This window comes from Salvia miltiorrhiza, chromosome 6 (assembly GCF_028751815.1).
Source record: "Salvia miltiorrhiza cultivar Shanhuang (shh) chromosome 6, IMPLAD_Smil_shh, whole genome shotgun sequence".
NCBI classification, from domain to species: Eukaryota; Viridiplantae; Streptophyta; class Magnoliopsida; order Lamiales; family Lamiaceae; genus Salvia; species Salvia miltiorrhiza.
Genome location: NC_080392.1, coordinates 21693677 through 21711445, shown reverse-complemented (window position 1 = coordinate 21711445; position 17769 = coordinate 21693677). Strand labels below are relative to the sequence as shown.

General features: G+C 35.4%; 1 long non-coding RNA gene across 1 annotated transcript; it reads left to right on the top strand.

Annotated features, from left to right (window-relative positions):
- The first annotated feature begins 11748 nt into the window (after positions 1-11748).
- LOC130987486 (uncharacterized) lies at positions 11749-12417 on the top strand. The gene is made up of 2 exons (XR_009089772.1): positions 11749-11879; positions 12010-12417. It is a non-coding gene; the product is annotated as an uncharacterized LOC130987486 (long non-coding RNA).
- Positions 12418-17769: the final 5352 nt, after the last annotated feature.

Sequence of the window (17769 nt, the reverse complement as noted above, 5' to 3'; positions counted from 1 at the left end):
TTCCAGCCGTTTGCCCCAATTGTAGGAATATTAAATTGAATTAATACTCGATTGCCCGATGATCGTTTCTTGGATTATTATTAATTCATCATACAACGATTAATTCCTAACATGCTCCTATGAATTTAACAGCTGCACACAGGTGTTAGGAAAACTTACTTGATTATCGGATGCACAGATGGTTGATGATCGCGTCGAATGATTCAGACTCCAGCTCTGATCTTCTCGACTGTATCCCGCTCAATTCCCAACGTTGGATAGACAACGAACTATGAGAACTCCCAAGACAGAAAAAGCCAATCACGTTCTGCGCCCCCTCTCTGCTCTCAAAACCCTAATTTTGATCAGTGTATTTTCCTGAGAGCTGACAGCTGTATTTTATAATACAGAAAAGATAGGGAGGCGCCAGTTTATTAGTGAGGGCCGATATTTCTGTCTTCTAGGGCTTGGAGACATTGGGCCAGCCCAGGGACCAGATACAAGGAATAAAGATGGGCCTCAAATAAATTAATTTATCCATGGTCAGCCAGACCATAATTAATTTATAAATATCAGTTCATTCCACTAGAGAACCGATACTGACTTACCCCTTTATTGCCGGTGATGAGTCGGGGCTTGTATTTAGACTTATTAAATCTCCGTATTTAAAATATCCGACATCCATTAATTAATTAGAGCTCTGACAGCTTAAATTAATTAATCTCTTAATAATTCCTTAAGCAGTACCACTCAATCTTTATTATTACGCCTGAACTTAATCAACCTGCAGGGTTTAGCGTAATAAACCTTATTGAGCTCCTTAAGGGGATGTCATTATCCTATACCGGATACGGGTACTAATACAGATAATCAAAATATCATATATTAACCGCTATCACCCAAGATACAGAGTACTCGAGTTAGTATTTAACTCTCGCCCATAGTAAGTCAAAGTGATATACGAATTAACATATATATCTGAATACTTATTAGTATTAAGATTTATGAGTCACCGAGATCTTGATTCTTCACTTAAGTCAGATAGAAGAATACATCTCAACTGTTGGTCCTATCAATACGTAATGACGTACCAATATAGACAAGTAGCCAAGACAAACTACTTCCATCTATACTGCAGCCTAAACCAATAACTTGTCCTAGAGTTATTTCGGCTGTGATCATATTATATCTCTTAAGGTTATTCCAATTATACGGTCTTCTGTGATCTACAACACACCATATAATCTACTTATACAGAGATAAAGAACATACATATGCAATCATGAACACAATCAGATAGGAGATAAGAATAGTGAATAACAGGAATCATTGTATACAAGCATAAAGTTCTTGCTTTCAGTATACAAATCCAACAGAGGGGGCTCCAGTGTCACACCCCAATTCTTGAAGGAATAAATATAATCGAGGTGTGAATAATTTATAGAAATAAACAAGGGAAAAACCTTGTTAAAACCGAATAATAAAATATCCAGTCGAGCTATGCCCCTTTGGATCACAAGTTTTGTTTCATGCTTCTGACAACCAACATTCATTAGCATAAATTTAGTAGTGAAGAGTCTAAGCTCGGTCAGGTATATCATTTGAAATTTGACATGGAGATCTTAATTTGAGGAAACAAAAGACGTATATGAGTAGTTGCTACAGCGGAAGTCTAAAATAGGAATTTAACCCTAGCCTCAGCTCCGTCCCGTCAGCACCGGCCAGCCAACCTGAAAACATTTGAAAGTATTTTTGGGCTAAGTACTAATGTACTTAGTGGGCATGCATTTTCTGAAACATCTCATATTTTAATAAAGACAGTTTATCCAATCATACTTGACATGACTTAGAAGGTTTTAAATTGAAAGAACTTCTAAGCATGTTAAAATAATTTCTTTCATTTGTGCGCACATGTCACACTCCCTTTCCGTTACTCGCTGTGATCCCGGACCTTTTAGCCACCGACGGATCCATTACTCCTGCTTTACTTGGACTGAGGGCGTAACCCAGCCAAGTTCCCATTTGGGACCCAATGCTCCGGAACACATCCCGTCGAGCACCCTTATAACGCCTCATACATGATTAGTGCCCGATGGAGATCAACCCACCAGGTCAGCTAATAGGTGTACACAATTCTCAAATAACGTGTTAGGTCAAGAGAGAACCTCGATCGATTCATTGTTGCGAGCCTTAAACGGAGCAGAGTGCACAAAATATTTTATTGGATAAATAGTTTGCATTTCATTAAATAAATAATTTGCAATTCGTTGAAACATTTAGAGCTTAATAACTCAATCATACTTTATACATTTGGAAAGTAAGCCCACCTGGATAGGCAAAGCCTAAAGATCATACACATATAACTTGTCTTGGGAAAGCAGCGCTAATCCCCCTGGTCACAAAGCCTACAAGAAATTCTATTCTTAATAGGTCTCGTGAAGCTAATCTTACGTCGTGGTGAAGTGCTTAACATTCTATGATTCACTTAGCCGGGTTTTCAAAATTTAGTAAATAAATACTTGAAAACTAAATTCTTGAGTTAAGGACACCAACAATATCCTTACTCGATTTTCTTAAATAATTGGATTTAATGAAAACCAATTTAAATTATAAATGCCTTCATTTGCAACAATGCTTAATGCAAATCATTCATGCTCAACTCATATAATAAGTAATTACACTTAATATATGCACATAATAATAATAATATTATCATCAAATTTTTCTATAATATAATTAATCAAATTAATCTATGACATTAGCCCAACTAAATAAAATAAAACAGTCCAAGATCTTTTATAAAAAAAATACAACGGCCCAACACCTTAATAGAATACTGCAGCCCATCTTTTAAATAAAAGAGACCCAACTGAATAATTAAAGAAAGGCCCATCAGTCAATTAAATGAAAATCGGCCCAGCTCCTCATCACAGCCCAACATCCCAACTCCATCCTAGCCCAAACCTAAAGCCCAACACTTCCTCCCCCCCTTCTTCTTCCCCCCAGCCGCACAACACTCGCACACACAACTGCAGCTGCGCCCTCCTCTCCCTCTCTCGGCTCCCTGCCACCTCGCGCCGGACGGCAGTGCTGCCGCCGGACGCTGGCGGCTCTGACTCCGCCTCTCCTCAACTTCTCTCCCTCTTCCCTCATCTCTCGCTTCACGCCAAACCCCCTTCTCCCTCATCCTCGAATCTCCTCCGGCAGCCGCATCAACCGAAAAGGCCAGCCGCCTCCCTCGGCCCCTCTCTTCTTAGCTCATTTTCGGCGACTCAGGGAAGCGACGACGAGCGCCGTCGACTCCCTCTCTCTCTCTGAATCAGTCCGGCGACTGCAGCAGGAAAGCTGCCGCCGACCGCCCCCCTCTCTAAATCGGCGGCCGCAGCAGCCGACAAGGTCTACCGCCGTCGCCTGACGTCCCTCGAAACAGACCAGCGAACAGCAGCAGACGAAGCCCACTGCCGCCGCCGAACGCCCTCTGAAACTCCCTCTCTGTCCACTCCCCTCCGTCCTTCCTTGGCTGGGCAGCAGCGGCACCACCGCCGCCAAGCCCAGCCTCCCTCATCTCTCTCCGACGACGACGCAGTTACAGGCTGCGCCTCCGCCTCCGGTCTCGCCCTCCGTCAGACCGCAGTAATGGCCGCTGCTACCACCCATCTACCCCTTCACCCTGCTCAATTCCGGTCGACAGCAACTGCTCTTTGCAGCCACCGTCGCCGCCCAGACTCTACCCAACTCGAGGCATCGCAGTTTAAAAACAAGGAATAAAAATTAAAAGTTTCAAACTCAACTTCTTCTCCTTTTTTCTCAAACATGCATCATATATGTATGTATATATGCAGATATATATATAGCTTGTATCTTCAGTTATGGGGCTGCTACTCATGCTTGTTGGTTTGTAAAATCTTAATGGTGTTTGAATCATGCTGCGTCAATGAAAGAGATTGAAATAGGGGTTTAAAGACAAACCTTGATTGAATGAGTTCTGCTATGTTATGTGGTGATCTTGTTTCTGTTTGAACTTTGTTGTTGGGGTGAGGAATTAGATGAATAAGGGAGATATTTAAGGAGTAGGATGAACATACTTGCTGCAGTAGAAGACATGGTAGGAAGCGTGGGTGAAGGAGTCAAAAGATACTGCATGGTAGGAAGCGTGGGTGAAGAGTCAAAAGAGTGGGCGCGCATGGTGGTGAGATGCGCTGATAACTGTAGCTGTTGTACTTAGCACAGAAATGGAGGTGGTGGGTTGGGCTTCTCTTTTAGGAAAAATGAATCTTGGGCTTAATTATTAACAAGGAAGGCTTAATTAAAACTAGGGCCCAAAATAATATTTGTCAAAGCCCAACACATTCAAAAATTAAAGCTTAACATAGACTTAAATTAAATCATGTACAAATAAATACTAATCATATAGAATAATCACATATTCATATAATTCGATTTTATGAAATGCACAAAATTTCAAAAGACTAAATTTTTATAAAGGCTTCTGAAAATAAATTTTGTTGGAATTTAAAATATAAATCATTTTTCATTTTTCCGGCGTAAATCATCCTAATCTAAGTTTAAAATAAATTCTAAACTTAATATAAATAGGCGGGGTGTTACATTCCTCCCTCCTTATAAAAATTTCGTCCTCGAAATTGCATACTTAGGAAATCTAGTTTGGAGTACTAGACATTCACTATCAGTGCACCTACATTGCTTGATGCTTATCACATTTTCTAATCGTAAGAATGCTACGTCTCATGTCTCGAGAACTATTGACAAACGAACTCATTCAAATCATACTATGCTTATCGTGATCAAAGAAGATCTTATTGGGACAACTATATAGTACGAGTTTATACATTGGGATGACGCTCTACTCAAGGTCAAAATTCTAATTGACAATCACCGAGATCTTAGTTATGTGGGGTGGCCAGACCCAGCACAACGAATCTCTCAGTTAAATGGGAGCTTCGCCCCCAATCATGTCAACTTCTTATCTCTTATAAAGCTCTAAGTCAACTTCTAACTTAAAGCACTTACTTCTAAGTACTTTAATCATAAATCTTTGGTATCATATAGGTCCATTCTATGTCGTTCTAGCGGTGCTATCACGACTAACATTCGTAAGGCATTATTGGATGGTTCTCAAATGGTTTGTAAAAGAACTCATCATTCTAATCATATAGGCAGTGAACCTAAAATGATAACATAAAGCTTTCTCATCATTCATTCATACATACATACATACATATATTTGTTTTCTTTGAAATTTTGAGTCATATCACTACAGGAAAACTGACCTATTGCGACATATGTACATGCGACATTAGATGCACGTGTCGTAAAATTATAACACTTATGCTTTTAGTGTCACATATTTACGTCAATTGTGTGTCATTTAAATATTGTGTCATATTTTAATGACACAGATGTGACCCTTATTTTTATGTCTCAAAATTGTGACATTTTATTTGTGACACTTCAATAAAATGTCATAAATATACCACATTTTTACAATTGTGTTGCATTAATGTCGTATACTTACGTCAATTATGTGTCATTTGAATTTTGTGTCATATTTTAGTGACATACATGCGACACTAAATTTTATGTCTCAAGAGCGTGACAATTTATATGCGACAACTTAACAAAATGTCATAAATATACCACATATTTATAATAGTGTTGTGTTCAGTGTCGCATACTAACGTCAATTGTGCGTCATCTAAATATTGTATTGTAGTTTAGTGACACAAATGCGACACTCATTTTTATGTATCAAAACTGTGACAATTTATTTGCAACAAATCAACAATATATTATAGTAACTACAACTAATTACATATAATCTTCTTTAACATCTAAGTATTTCTTATAGTACTCCTATTTCTTTTGCCATGCATCAGCTTGAACATAAAATAACTAGATTCAATAACGCATTCTTAGTAGATAAACAATCAAGAAAGTATGAATGAACTAAGAATGTTTTGAATGTTTTAAATGTTTTAAATGTTTTAAACTCAAGACCAACAAATTAGAGTTTGAATTAAACAAGAAGAGTTAAATATTCATAAAAGCTCATTCTTTTAAGTCTATTAACATCTTACATTATGGTGTGCAAAGTCGATTTAGAAGGATCATGCACATTCTCCAGAGTATCATAGCTAGTACAAATCCTGCTGAATTCTTTCTTACTAACGAAAACTCATGCTTGTCCAGATTATCAAGGAAGCTTACCATCAATTCATATTGAAAAATAGTTTAATATTCGTGGATGGTACAAACAAATTTTAATTGACACCACCAATATTACAATCATTAATCCATACATAGTATGTAAATATATACTAAACCATTATTCCATTTTAAGCCACAATTTTGATTCTATACAATTAAATCGGGAAATTAAATGGAAACAATGAACTTTACTACAAGATGATCAAAGTAATGAAGAACCATGATTCTGGAATATTGGCACTTCTCAAACTTTCAAGCAATAGTAGACCCATATATTATTGATTAAGGAATGATAATTCAGCAGTCTAGCCAAGAATTCTACAATATATATATATATATATATATATATATATATATATATATATAGGGTGTGGATATAATGAGAACCACACTTATAGTGAGAACATAAGAACTATTAAAATCAATGCATCTGCTATATAAATTAATGCATTCGCTATTAAATTTAATGCATCCGAAAATAATAAAAATTTTGCTCCCTTCAGGATTCGAACCCAGGATCTGCATTCATCCACCAAGATGATGCATCCACCGTAGATCTTGATGATCGAATGGCTTAAAATGGTTCTCCGTTCTAATTTTATTTAGTGGTTCTTATTTGAACCTCTCCCTATATATATATATATATATATATATATATATATATATATAACATAATGCAATAATGCAAAATCATTTTTCGAAATGAGATGAAGGTGCAGCTGCAAATTCAATCTATTGATGCTCAAAACAATTCCAAAATAAATTTATTCAGTTAATCAATATGAACGAGCAACTCACTTATTAATTTTTATCTACCCATGAGTCTATAACCAACCTATTTCAGAGCTCAGAATTTTGGTACTAGAGAGCACGTTCACAAGAATGTACAGAAAAATTAAAGACTAACTTACTGGATGAGGTCGGATTATAGCAGAATCATCTTATTCAATTACTGATGGATTTCTCCTCATTATTCACCTAGTATTTTAGGAATAAATAACCATAAAACTAATAATACTTTCTTATGCTTGAAGAGTTGAAGGCCACAATTCTCCAACCAATTTCACCCAGAGCAAGAGCACGAAGAACTCCATAATCAATAGATCAAGAAACCCAAATGAAACTAAAAAAGAAAAAATCTTTCAGACCAATCATTATAAATTAATTTGAAAATTCAAACACAAATAATTACTAAATTATATAAAAGAACAACACAATATAGTTAAACAGATATACCTATACTGAAGAAGCATAATATCATAAGTTAACTTTATATTTTGCATAACCAGGATAAAAAATAAAAAATAAAAAATAAATTAATTGAACCTTCAAACATAAAACACTACCAATAGTATGTCAGCAAGCTTCACTTTACTCTCGTTTCCGGCAAAACAACCATGGTTGTACACCGCAACAGATTGGGCCACGGCAACGAGGCCACCATGAGTGATGAGATTCAAATCGGTGGCTCTTCATTCTGCAGCCTGAAAACGGTTGCGTCACGCTGGTCGACAGGTTTGTCGGCTGCCTGATCGGGAGATTCCAGTGCTTCTCCTATTGTGACCATCTTCTTCCATGAGATTTTAGGTTTTGTTGGTTGCTTATGTATAGCTGATCTTCTCCTATAGGAAAAAAGAAAAATCTATGGAAAGAAAAAATTTAGCGGGAGGGATAGAGCGCCAACTCCTTATGAAATTTCTAGAATTTTTTGCGGTTCTAGTTCCTCTTAATTCTTATTATTAATAACAGCGGGAAAGAAATAAAGCAATAACTATGAAAATCTTTAAATGATGTAAATGTTTGGTCTAGTGGTATTGATTTTATTCACAATTCCACTGAACCATGTGTTCGAACCCCATGTGTGTGTGTGTGTGTGACTTTTTTGCATATATGGCTATAAATATTAATATATGCGTTTTAAGCTTCTTTTAATGGCTATAAATATTATATATTTGTTTTAAACTCGTACTTTTTTTAGGTTTAGTGTTTTTTAAACTTACATACAAGTATATTTTACTATATTTTGAAATAAGTTTTTATAAATAATTTTTTTTACTAAATTATGATTGATTACCCATTTTTTTTTTTTTTTGAGGAAAAGCAAATACTTTATAATTTGTAACATTTATAATTAAATATATCACTTCTTAACTTACTTACAATTAGTATAATTTACCATATTTTCACATAGTTTTTTATATTAAAAAAAGGAAATTGCCCATAAAATACTGAATTTTCATTCAATTCTAGTTTTGCACACAAACTTTGAATTGTGGCGTGATACTAGCTTTTGATTTTATCTGATTTTGCTACTAATCCAAATTCTGGCCAAAATACCAAGCTAATATAGAATATGGCGTGCCAATTTTTACGTGACATATTTATTTTTGCGTGACAATTAGTTGAAAAAATAATATTTTTATTTAATTTCTTATCAATAAAAAAAAGAACACAAAGCAAATAACTCAAATTGTCAACAATTTAATATATCAAATCAAACAATAGTATTTTTTTAGTTGAATTAATTAATTAAATAAATTCAATAATAGTAAGGGGATTCTTCAAATTTAGGTGTGTCAGCCAAATAATATTTTAATTATCAATAACTTAATATATCAAAAAATTATTTAGCTAAGTTAAAATTGCGATTTTATTAAAAAAGGAAAGAAAAAACCTAAAGAAAAACCCTTGAAAGCACAAGAGGAGCAGACTAAGGGCCGGGCCTCATTAAAACATTTTTACGGAAAATCCAGTGGGAAAAACCGTAAAAAGGAAAAAGAGTACCCGTCTAAAAGAGAGGAGAGAGCGGAAGGGAAAGTTTCCCCATCAACATTCCAACTAACCCAACTGCTGCTGCAAGTTCCGGCCGGATTTAGCTAAGTAATATAGTTTATTCAATTTTCATTATCTAAAAAATTAATTTTTTTTTATAAACTATATATATTTATACTATTTGAATGACTTCTATTTTATATATTGGAGTAATCAGTTGTGTAATAGTGAACTATAAAAAAATAGATTTAAACGTGAGAATTAAAAAAAAAAAATACTCCCTCCGTCCCATTAAAGTTGGCAACATTTCTATTTTGGGTGTCCCATTAAAGTTGGCCACTTTCTAAAAATGGCAAAAGTTTACTTTAATTAAGTCAACAATTACTCACTAATTTGGTCAACAATTGTAGGCCACTTTCTAAAAATGCCAAAATTACTTTAATTAAGTCAACAATTACTCACTAATTTGGTCAACAATTGTAGGCCACACTCTATTAAAACATATAACACTCAATTTCTTAATCTCCGTGCCGAAACGAATGTTGCCAACTTTAGCGGGACGGAGGGAGTACTATTATTTGATTTGATAGATTAAGTTATTGACAATTTGGGTTATTTGCTTTGTGTTCTTTTTTTTTATTAATAAGAAATTAACAATAGATACGTCACGTCTAGGGGTGTCAAAATGGGCCGAGAATGGCCCGGCCCGATAGGCCCGCCCGGCCCGCCCGTAGTTTTGGCCGGGCTGGGCTAGGATTTTCAAGGCCCAAAAAAATTCGGGCCTCCCTGGCCCGGCCCATGCGGCCCGCCGGGTCACGCGGCCCGCGGGCCAAAAAGCCCGACGGGCTTTCGGGCCCAAATCGGCCCGTCAGTATAGCAGGTGAAAATTTCAAAAATTTATATCTCCTCCCAAATCTCAATGGACCCAACCCAATCTAAGTCCATTTTTTCAATTGACGACAATGACGAGTCAAAGTCTAACTTAAGATTTAAATTACCAATCAACAATCAATAGTATTAAATTATTTTTACTTGAAAGATTTATTTATTTTTGATTATTTTTTGTGGTTGTTATTTGATTCCAATTGATTTGATTACTGTATTAATTCATTTGTGAATAAATCGTTTTCAGTTTTTGTTGTTTTTGCAATTAATTTTTGTTTTTTACTTGTATTCATATTGTTTACATTTAGTTTTAGTCATATTTGTTTACATTTAATTTTAGCCAGTTACGTAATTTAGATGTAGATTGTTTAAGGCCCTTTTTATTTCATCGAATTTGTCTTCAATTTTTTTCTTTAAATTTGATTTAATTTATTAATTTTTGGAACTATATATATATATATATTAATTTATTAATTTTGGCCCGTTTTGACCCGGCCCGCCCGGTGGCCCATATAGGGCCGGGCTGGGCTTCATTGTTCGAGGCCCGCTGAAATTTTGGGCCGGCCCGACCCGGCCCAAAAAATTGCCTAGGCCCGCTGGGTTGGGCCGGGCCGGGCTGGTCCGCAAGGTTTGACAGCCCTAGTCACGTCAAATATTGGCACGTCATATTAGCCTGATATTTGACCGGAATTTGGATTAGTAGCAAAATCAGATAAAATCTAAAATTTAGTAATTATCACGCTACAGTTCAAAGTTTCTGTGCAAAACCATAATTGGACGAAAGTTCAATATTTTATGGGTAACCCTTAAAAAATCAATAAAATAAGATTGATTACAAAAATTTTCTATTTTAGTAAAGTAAGTTGTCTTTTTTTTTGATAGTTTGTAATTCATGGAGTTTAGAATTTTAAATAGTTTTTTATTTTAGTGAAATTTCTATCTTAGTAAAATAAGTTGTCTTTTAATTTTTAAATAGTATTTAATTTTCTCAATATCAATCTGAACATTACAAAATAAATATTAATATGAACAGAATACATAACAAAAGGTTAAACAATATTAAATTAAATTCACATAGGCATGTCAATTAATGTTAGAAACCGTTTTAAATTTATATATTAGTTGTTACAATTAATTATTTGTATCAATTACTCGAACATTATAGAGTACGCATTAGGAGGCGGCGGCAGTGCTATTCGCTGGATAACAGAGGGAGACGGGGGTGCCGCCGGTTGGATTCTAACCTCGCGGGTAGAAGAAGAATTCGCAATAATAAAAATTGGTATTATGGAAAGGTAAAAAAAATTATTAAAAAAAAAAGAGATGAGAACAGAGAGAGAATTTTTTTAAAATTTTTAATTTTTAAATAAATATATATATCTTTTACATTTTAAATCAAATATTCACATAAAGTATATTATTAAATTAATTAAAACTCTTATAGTGATTTTTAATCTGATATGCATATTAAATATTTTATAATTAGTCGAATTTCACAATTTTAAAAAGAATAAAATAAAAAATAAGATGATAAATGAAAAAAATAAAAAGAAAAAATATGATTTACAAATCAAAATCCAATTTTATTATAACTATAAAATTACCACTCAATATTAAAATTGATTTGAAACTGGAAGTTGGTTTTTTAATATAGTAGTATGAATTATAGATGATTATGAATATAACATATTTTATTAATACTTAATTATATATTATCATATATAATAAAAAAGATTAAAGAAAACACAAAAACGTCTTGAAAGTTTAAAACAAAAAATATACGACATTTTGGCATTTTTGCCACTCTTGCCACAAGATATTCAAATTTTTTTTTTGAGAACAAGTAAGATATTCAAATTGATAACCAAATAAATATAAGGAAATAACTTTTCACTCTTTCCCCCACTCGAAAAAAGATACCTAGATTTGAAAACCCTTCTCCCCTGTCGCCGCTTCCATCTATCGTTGTCATGGCTTCCGCCCCAACTTTCTCTCTCAGATGTAAATCGATAACGGTAGGATTTGTTTATGAGTTATTCGAGTATCACATTTGTAAATAGTATTTGCAATTTTCTTCTAATTTATTCGATTATTTATTTTTCTTTTGAATTATAACTGATAAAACCTATCTTGTGTTAATTTCAGTCTGCTTTAGATTCTTGCCTCAACATGAATAAAGCTGTCTATCTTGATTATAACGAGTTTAGTTTGTGAGGACTGGAAACTGCATATTGAAATTGGATTAACCCTCTCCACCAAAGGTAGTTTTCAAGCGATGCGAAAAGATTGACGAAGCGCAAGTAGTCGCGCACAACTCATCGGCGACGTGCACTTCCAGTTTCTGCGAGGTCTGTGTGTTTGATTAACTTATTCTGGTGTTAATGGTTTGTTACAGTTTCTATTTCTGATTCATAATTTCACTTCATTTATCTATTTCTGTTTATATGACCACATTATGTGAATTGTATATCGTTTCTCCTAATGTAAATCTATACAGATCGACTCCAATAATAGACATATCTATCTCAGAAATGAACATTAACATCAAGGTCACACTCTGTCAACTTGATTACCATCTCACATAGTTAACATCATGTATGTGTCAATCTAGTGCATAGAGCTTCTCAATAGGTTTAAGAACATCATTAGATTAATAAAATTAAACACCTTGATAATTTTTTTAGGGGGCGTTTGGTTGGCGGATAGGATAGAGTAGGATTAGAGTATTTGGATTATTTGAATTGTTGATTATTAAGTGAGGTATTCAAAACAAAATGAAGTTGATGTTAGCATGATTGTGTATAACTGTTCTATCTTATAATTTTCAGCTTACCACATTTGATATGCAAGTGTTCGCTAATTTATTAACACGCCGCAAGTGTACGGGTGCAATTGTGTATAGTGGCAAACAAGGTCGAATCCACAGAGACTGAATTTACCAATTCCTATCCTAAATTATTCTACTCTATCTGGACAAACGAAATTAAGAGTTTTGTTATTAAAACTTAAAAAAATAAACAGTAGGAAAGAAAACAAATCAAGCTGCGAAACAGAGAAACAGAAAAGATGAGATTTCCCAAGGCAAAGGTTTCAACAGATTCTCCTAACTAACATGTTCAATTCAATTAATAAGACGATTCCTAAGACAATCTCTAAGCTAGTTCATACCCACTCCCGTGGCATACAAACTGTTGATTACATGCAAGGCTACCGTCCCCGGATCGCACTTCTAACATGCAACTCCTAAAAGCTCATAGGATTAACGCCCTCACAAATATCAATTCCCTTTAGAATTAAATATATGTGTTCTATGTTCTTAGTTCAGGTAATAATTATCATCTCCCGATATCAAATTAAAACCTATGATTATGCTAAATTGGTGGCCAATCAATAAAGCAAACAATTATAACAAGAACATAAAAAGGAATAACAATCTCAATTAATTGAATCAAACAGTCAGAAATTCAAATCATGTCTACTCCCTAAACCTTGGGAAAAAGAGATTCTAGCCACACATAGACATATGAACTAGAATACAATTCTCAAAAATACAAATAATCATTCAACAATAAAACCGTAGTATAGTTGAGAATCTTCAATCTTGCTCTTGCTTCGTTCTCCGTCTCTCTCAGCTCTCAGGAAAAGTAAAATATGATATAAGCTGGTAAAAAGTGCAGAGAATAAGTTCTTGGGGAGTATTTATATGCCCTAGGTCTTGTAGCTCTCAAAAATACCCAAAATCGCTAAAAAAAACGAATTTTGGGCGGAAATACGGCGACTCGCGCGGCCACGTCGCGCGGCCGCATAGCTGGCCCGCGTGACGAAACAGAACTCCTGACAGCTTTGCGCAGCGATTTTGTTTTGGCTCGTTATCTCTCGTCCGAACTCTGATTTATGATCCGTTTGCGCTCACGAACTCCTCTCGAGACGAACTACAACTTGTATTTCATCCAATTCTTCCAAATTCTGCTTCATTATTTCTGAAAATTCGTTCAAACACAAGCAAGCAACAAGTTCTTGACCATAAACGAATATAAGCTCAAATAGACCATTGTCACGACCGGTCCTAATTAAGGATAATTAAGCCGGGAAATCGTGGCTAATGGAGGGAGATTAGAAGCGGGGTAGAAAGGGGAATAATCAAACAAGAAATGATCGTATTTCATCATTGTTAACAACATGGATATCTATAATATAACAGAGTTTTTGTCGTATAGACTCAAATAACTAACAAGTTCGGATAACTCCGACTTATCCAAAATAACATAAAACTTCTGAGTACGCAGCGGAATAAGGTTCTGATTACATGTATGAAGACATGTAACCCTAGAGTTCATTAATACATAATAAGACAAAAGAATCCCGCTCGTCACTTCATCACCATCGGCGCTGCTCAACCTGCACATTTAGAAATATATGCAGGGCTTGAGTACAAAAGTACTCAGTGGACACGTATGCCTAATTATAAAAATACATGCTTCAAAACTGTAAATTGTCATGCCATCATAAACAGTACAGCAAGGGAGTTTTTCGCTAAAAGGCCCAAGCTTACTAAATTCATTTGTGATTCTTAAAGTTCGTCTGCAGACTAAGTTCTCTTGTAATCTATCGTATCTGGAACTGTGTGCCGGAGAGGTGGCCACCTCTCACGGTCACTTGACCGGCCAACCCGCTAGATGACTCACGGTCACTGGTGTACACTAGCCCTGGCAGGATAGCTATCAACTGCTCAAGACCCGAATTCGATTACATAACTGGCAAAGCCACATCAGATAGATATCATACTAAAATTTAAACATTTTATGGCAAGACAATATTTGAAATAACTTCAATTAATTTAGTCATGAAATAACTTGCTTAAACGTAACATTTAAACTCATTTGATATATATGAAAGTAATGCCCACCTGTTAGAAACTTTCTGTGGTACAGTAGCTCCTTGACTGATTATAAATCTCGTGCTTGACCTTTATTACGAGAATATAAATAAGATACTGCTCGAGTAAAATCCTCAAATAATGAGAATACGGAATTAACTATGCATGATCCTTATGCATGAATTATTATTATGAAATAATAATCAGGAAATTTCTATTGTTAATCCAGGCTATCGGATTTAAACAAAAGCTAAGTCTCGTCTCATGAAGCCGGATAATTAACAAAATTAATCCGTTCTCTTAGGGTGTTCTAATCCGCCAATTAAATAAATCTCGCTCGAGGTAATCGATAGAAAAGAAATAAATAAATACTTCGACTTATTTGCTTTATAACCTCATAAACTCAATCGGGCTTAATAAATGGGAGAAAGTACTGTAGTAAGATTAAATAATTAAAAGGCTCAACATAAGGTAGCCTAATAATTAATTAAGTAGAAGTGAGCTTGAATAATTAATATGAGAGGCCCAATTAAATAATTCATCGGCTCAAGTAATTAAATAAATCTTGGCCCAATAAATAAATAATTTGATTAGCTGGGCTCAATTAAATAAATCAAACGAGGCCCAACGAAGATAATATAACAAAAGCTCAATGAATTAAACTAAAGCCCAATTTGAATTAATAACAAAGGCCCAATGAATTAAACTAAAGCCCAATTTGAATTAAAATAAATAAGGCCCAACTGAAATATAATAACTAAGGCCCAACTGAAATGATACAGCAGCCCAAATATGCGAATAATTAAAGGCCCATATAAATAAATTAAGAGGCCCAATCAGTAATTAAAATCGGCCCATATAAATAAAATCAGAGGCCCAATTTATAATTAAAATCGGCCCAATTACAATAAATACAACAAAGCCCAAAAATAAATAAATAATGAAGCCCAAAGAAAAATAAAGGCCCAAATTTTCGGCCCAACTCAAGCCCACTGAAAATTAAAACAAAATCGGCCCACTGAAACGAAGCCCAAATAAAGAGTCCAACATAATTAAATAAAATCCGGCCCAATGAAATGGCCCAACTTTAATTAAAATAGAAGCCCAATTTAAAATAAATGGAAGAAGCCCAATTTAAAATAAATATTAGCCCATCTCCACATAACTCTCGGTTCTCTCTCTCTGTAAAACCAATCTCGCCTTTCTCTCTCTCTCTGGAAGAAACACCCTTCTGCTATCTCTCCTCACTCACGCCTCTCTCCATCTCGCTCTATATTCAGCCGAGGCGCCGCCGTCGCCTCTCCGAGCCGGCAAGATCGACGGCGAGACTTATCTTCTCTTCTCTCTCTCGCTTCCTCCTCACTTCACCATATCAGCCAACTTAATCGAGCCCTAATTTTCCATGAATTCGAAATCGTCTCTGTCGCCGCTGCTACTTCCGGCGAACAGCCGGGGTCTCACTCGATCTCCTGCGTCGGCTCTTCTTCCCAATTCGCTGAAGGAAAGCAGAAGCCTTAATCTTCCCCGCGGATTTTGAACCGCTGCTGCTACACGATTTCCGGCGAACAGGGGAGAGTCCGCCGTTGTTGTCGCTGTTCCCGGCGAAGGGTGTCGCCTCTTCTCCTCCTCAGAGCAGTTCAGTCCCGATTCAGACGTCAAGGCAGGGAGTCGAGCCCTGGTTCTCCTCTACTTTTGCTTCTGGTTTTCGATCCTCCGCCTCCGCCATGGAACCGGCGAACGGCGCCGCTGCTGCTGTGCATCTCCGTCAGACTCTGATGGCTGGTAGCCGTTCTATTGCTGCTACGGCCTGGAGTCGGTCGGCCTCGCTCATCTTCTGCTCTAGCCGTGCAGTGGCCGTCGGCTCTGGTAGTTGCTTGGGCAGTCGTCCCTTCCCCATCTAAAAGCTAAGTCTAATCTCTCTCTCTAAACCATTCACTGATGTAGTTTCTTTGAGTTGTTGTGATATCTAATACTCTATGAATCTCATGAATGTTATTGCTATCTTGAGTACTTGGTTTAGAAGCTAAAATGTTGAAACGTACTTATCTCGCATAAAAATTTTAGTCTGATGTACTGCTATTTATGCCTTTGTCTTGTGAATAAAAACTGATTGAGCTATTCTATATCTGAATTTGATTGATCTAAGCATGCTATGTTGGGGTGTGAAATATGCAAACATATAGACTAATTTGAGATGGTAATACCTTGATTGTTCGAACTGATTGGTTGGTGATTTGTTGCTGAGTTATATGAACTGGAATGGCTGAAATAATTTAACAGTTTTGCTCTTCAATAAGCGCAGGTGATGCTAAGGAATAAGGTGGAAGAAATGTAGCCAAAGTTTACCTTGAAGTGGCAGAGTACCGGATGAAGGTCCCTGCTTCTCCAAAAGCTTCTAAGTGTAAAAATGAGAAGAGTGGTGAATTGGGACTGATTAGCATAATTGATTGATTGGCATAGTTGATTGATTGGCATAATTAGTGGTAATGGTGGTAATGGAAAACAAAGTATAGTGGTGTAGAAAAGTGGTGAAAGTGGTGGGGGAAAGTGGTGGTCAAAGATTGATGGAAAGAAAAAGAAAAAAAATAGAGAAGAATTAATGATGTATTTTCTATGTCTCGGTGATTCCGTAACTGAAATAAAATACTGGCTTCGATTCTGCTTGATACTGTATTTACATAAATCTCGATTTCGACATGTGATATCTCGCTAAAATCGATAAGTTATAAAATGAATCAAAATTAAATCCGTAGATTTAATTCGTTCGTTGTTCTAATATATAAATTAAATCCGCAGATTTAATTAACTCACGAGTCTGAAATAATCCACAACTTGAGTAAGAATAAAATCTAATTCCATCTCGCTTAAATAAATAACGTGACTTTGCTAAGTCAGTTATAACTCTGAAATAATATCATTGACTGCTTTAACAATATAAATTCAGGATCATAAGCTTAATTCATATTAGGATAAAAACCGTTTTCATTCACTGATGAACAAAAATAAACACTCATTACTAGATTTAAAAT